The 4,983-nt window shown below is 36.9% G+C and overlaps 1 long non-coding RNA gene across 1 annotated transcript; it reads left to right on the top strand.

Annotated features, from left to right (window-relative positions):
- Positions 1-559: 559 nt before the first annotated feature.
- Positions 560-4,274, top strand: LOC148728064 (uncharacterized). Its single transcript, XR_016002319.1, has 2 exons — positions 560-2,320; positions 2,764-4,274. It is a non-coding gene; the product is annotated as an uncharacterized LOC148728064 (long non-coding RNA).
- Positions 4,275-4,983: the final 709 nt, after the last annotated feature.

Consider the following 4,983-nt stretch of genomic DNA (forward strand, 5'->3'; position numbering starts at 1 on the left):
TTCAACCTTTCTTTATCAAAAGACGAAAAAAATCGCAACAAACTGAAAACTCGCTTAAAAATGCATCTTCAGCTGTTCTAATAGCTAACTAAAAAGAAATTATGATTCCTTGTTTTTGTTTTTGTTTTTTTATTTTGATGAAGCCACCCGTAATCCAATTATATTTCGAGAGACGGAATATATTTTTCACAGCCTCGAAAACAAAACACTAAAGAATTTTTGCATGACAGTATTACAGTTTTGATCAAAGATTATGTTGGATGTGAATATTTTAACCTCAGTGTTATGAGTGAAATGGCTAATTACAGCGTGTGCTCCACTTATAGGTTTTGAAGCTTTCCAACTATTTGGGCAATCTCTGCAAGAATTAGCAACAGAGTCGATATTTCGTAAAAAAAGGTTGTGCTTATTCATCGTGGTTAAGTACATTATAATAATAAATTATTATCGTTTGTGTTATATATCGTATATGTCATGGGACAAACGGTAATACTTTATAACGCCTTAGAGTCAATATTTATTGTCTAGCAACGGTTAAGGTTGCTTAACTAACTTGGGATCATTCACGGTTTCCGGGAAACGAGCCCAAAAGCCCCTGATCAAAAACGACCTCGATTCCTCGTTTTGCCAAGCTTCGACATACGAGCCTCGTTTTTCCAATCGAGCCTCGATTTTTCAATCGTGCCTCGATTTTGCAATCGAGCCTCGATTTTCCAATCGTGCCTCGATTTTCCAATCGAGCCTCGATTTTCCAATCGAGCCTCGATTTTCCAATCGAGCCTCGATTTTCCAATCGTGCCTCGATTTGGGAGGGAGCCTGGGGCGAGCGAGAGCGGTCATGTTCTGGAAAAATTGTCGAGTTTAATTTGTGAACTCGGGAAGTTTTCGAGGAAAGAGATAAAGAAAAAAGGGAGAAAGAAAGAAGGAGAGTAAGAAAGAGAAAAAAAATGAAACACCATATTCTGGTCGAACTGCAAATTTCCTAAAATTCCAGAGATTATGTGGTTCGCGCCATACGAAAAAGACAAGAAAGAAAAAAACAAGAAAATAACAAGATCAATGAGAGTTCTTATCAGTTAAAGAAAAAATTATAGTCTGCCTTTCGTAGACATTCGATCTTTTTTTAAAAAAAAAAAAGCGAAAAGAATGCGAACGAGAAATAGCCCGGCATCGAAACTGGATTTTTGGGTGTTCACTAACACTTCGCCTTTTTTTTTCTTTTTTCCACAGTTTAGGTATATTTGAGTGATTCAGCTTTCTTTCAGTTTTCGTTCATCTTTCTTTCCTTCGTTTATCATTAACACAGTACGTTTCATTTTATAGTTTAACAACTAAAAGAAGTCGTGAAGCTCTATTTCATGCTATCATTATTATTATTTCTTTCGTGGCACAGATTAAAAACAACGTTGGGGTTTAGCTTTAATAGCATTAGTTAGTGTAACGTAATGTGTTTGCAGATCTGTTTTCTTTTCTCCTAAATCTTTAGGTTATAGCAGCATCCTTTTCCGATCGCGTGTCGCTAAAGTGCCTTCTACAAGAACCTTCTACAGTCCTCCAACCCACGGTAAGTTCTTCTACAAGCTCCAAGCAATCTTGGACGATCTTTGGTTGAAAATATTCAACATTATGATCATGGATGACTTTGACTCCAATATCAAAACAAGTATGGGGAAGCGCTTGTTAAAAGTGGCTACACATTTTGGTTTAGAGAATGTGATTGAAGAACCGAGTGGGATTACGGAATCTTCAAACACAACCATAGACCTGATCTTTACATCCAACAAATCCAAGGTGAAACTTGCAAGCGGTCATGACCCAGGGATTTCTGATCTCCATCTTGAATATGCTTTGGTGAATTTGCGAAGGCAAAAGTCAAGTCCTGTGATTAAATAAGTGACTTATTTTAAGAGCCTTAGCTCTGACCATCTCAGACAGGACCTCGATACTTCACCCTGGAGTATTTGTGGAACTTTTGATGATGTGGGTTATGTTGCTTGGGCCTGTGAGTATTTGTATAAATACATAATGAATGAGCGTTTAAAATCCTGTAAAGTAAAGGTTCGCACCAATGGACTGAAGTGGATGAATAGCAATATCATCAAGGAGATGAATAGGAGATATGTCGTGTTAAGAAAAGTTCAAAGGAACCCAAGTGATACAGATGCATGGAAACGGTATAGCAAAAAACGTAATCTTGTAACTAAGATCACGAGAGAAGCTGAAGCTGAATATTGGAAAGTTAAATTTTAAAGTGCAAAGAGCTCAGGTGACTTTTGGAGGTTGGTACGCCGGTGAAATGCATGGCAAATCAAAAGGCAATGTGAGTGCAATTAAAAATGAGGATGGAATTATTACAATCAATTTTAAACACAAGGCTGACAGTTTCAATGACTTCTTCTCTAAAGTTGGTGAGAGGCTTGCAAATGATATTCTAACAGATACCAGTAGTAATGAACATCAGCACATTTACCAAATTACACCTACTATTGAGCCAGTACAACTTAATGTCCACAAGATTAAAAGGGTGATCGATAAAAGAGTTAAGCCTGGAAAAGAATGTGGCCCTTACAACATTACCTCAAGGGGACTCAAACTTGAAGGAGATGCTGTAGCAGTTGGCCTGTCTTATGTGATGGAAGTAAGTTTAAAATCCCCAATTTACCCTCCTCGATGGAAGCTGAGTAAAGGGAAAGCTGTACCCAAAAAGTTACATAGCTCTTAAAGAGGTGACTTTAGGCCTATTTCTCTATTGTTTATTCCTAGCAAAGTGTACGAGGGCATAACAGGAGATTCCATTGACTGCCATTTTAACAAGTCCAACAAAAGCCAGTGGATTTTTAAAACTGGCGGGTCAACAGAACTCTTAATGCTGCACCTGACTGAAGTTTGGAGACACGAAGTGGATAAAAACAAAACTGTGGGGGTACTGTTTATAGACTTTAAAAAAGGCATTTGATTACATTTGTCATAACACGATAGCCCTCAAACTCCAAGCCTTTAGATTATCAGGGAACCAAAACAATCTGATTGAAAATTACTTATCTGAGAGAAAACAGTTTGTTGAGGTTAAGGGGCAAAGATCTAATGAAGTGACCGTCAAGTTTGGCGTACCCCAGGGACAGTACTTGGCCCCAGGCTTTTTAGTATTTACGTCGATGATCTGCCTGAAGTGCCTAGTTGTGGAAAGATGGAAATGTTTACTGATGACACAACTCTCTATTGTATAGGCAATTCCACTGATGATGTCAGCCTTAAGATCCAAACTTATTTAACTGATATAGCTAAGTGGTGTAGCAGGAACGTTTAACAATTCATCCCGATAAAACTGAGGTTATGCTTCTTACCCGTAATGCTTTCATTGGTCCTTTAAGACCAGTCAAACTGGTTGGTCATGCCATTAACTTTGTCAACGAGTCATACTATCTTGGGTTTATGATTTACAAGAAGTTAAGCTTGGACCCCACATCAAAGATCTATCAATATCTATGGTCAAGAAGGTAAAGCAACTGCGCAGGTTCAAAAGCCCTCTCTCTCGTATCTTGGAGTCCATATATTTTAAGGGAATTTTACCAAGCATCACTTATGGAATTTTTTGTATGGGGTAAGCAAAGTTAGGTGTTTTAGAGAAAATTCACCTGAGGGCTGCCAAGGTTATCTTCAAACAACACGGAGGTACTAATTCCCAATCAGTAATACCGTCTTCTTAGAAATCCATAAGTTATTTCTATAAGATGAGGCTCCTTTCTCTGACACACAAAGCTTTTTAATGGGATCAATCCTGAGCAGGTTGTAACAATTATTAGGAAAAGTCCAAATATACGAAATATGAGGGACAATTTAAAACTAACTCTGGAGCTACCAAACTCTAATGTTGGAAGACTGTCTTTTAGACATAGGTCTGCAATAGCGTGGAATTCTTTGCCTCGTTCAGTTAAGAACGTAGAGGATAATAAGAGATTTAAGAACAAACTCCGTTCTCTTTCAACAATTATTGAAAAGATATCTTTTAATCAAACTGCTCTAGTTGGCAACAAGGATTTGGTAAATTGTAAATATTTTTAGGAATTTTATCTTACTACCTCTATTGAAATTTATGCTAGGATTATAAACCAGTTTGAATCCCTACTCACATTATAATTTATGCTAGGATTTTTCTACTTTTTTTTGTAATTACTTTACTTAAATAGAAGCTAGATTTGTCGCAGGTCCACATCAGCTTAATGCTGCCAGTAACCAACCTGCGTTACCAAATAAATTATCTATGTATGTATGTAGGTATGTATCAACTATTGTTTTTTCACACTTGTGTTCTCGTCTCTTGAGTATTAAGGCTCTAGAAGAATCCTTTTTCAATTTATTGATCTTGCAGCATGCCGCTAAATTGCCTTTTGTAAGATTTGTTTCGCAAAACAGTATTTTATACACAAAGTTTTTGTCACTATCACCTAATGTTTTTTCTCACTTGAGTTCCTTTTCCTTGAGTCTTTAGGCTCTAGCAGAATCCTTCAGTTTCAATGTATTGATCTTGCAGCGTGCCGCTAAAGTGCCTTTTGTATGATTAATTTTTGTTGGAAAACAGTATTTTGAATGCACAAAGCCTTTGTTACTATGACCCATTGTGTTTTCTCACTTAAGTTCTTTTTCCTCGAGTCTTTAGGCTCTGGCAGAATTCTTTTTCAATTTATTGATTTTGCCACTAAAGAAGACAGTAATTTTAAATAAACAAATCTTTGAAATAGGTCGATCTGCAAACTTCCTTAGGTTATAGCAGCATCCTTTTCCGAGTTATTGATTTTGCAGCGTGTCGCTAAGTTCCTTTTGTAAGATTTGTTTTTGAAAACAGTAGTTTTTAAAACAAAAAGCCTTTGTTACTATCAACTCGTGTGTTTCCACACTTCTGTTCTTTTCCCTTGAGTATTTAGGCTGTAGCAAAATCCTTTTCAATTTATTGATCTTGCAGCGTGCCGCTAAAGTGCCTTTTGT

This window comes from Stylophora pistillata, chromosome 6 (assembly GCF_964205215.1).
Source record: "Stylophora pistillata chromosome 6, jaStyPist1.2, whole genome shotgun sequence".
Lineage (NCBI taxonomy): Eukaryota > Metazoa > Cnidaria > Anthozoa > Scleractinia > Pocilloporidae > Stylophora > Stylophora pistillata.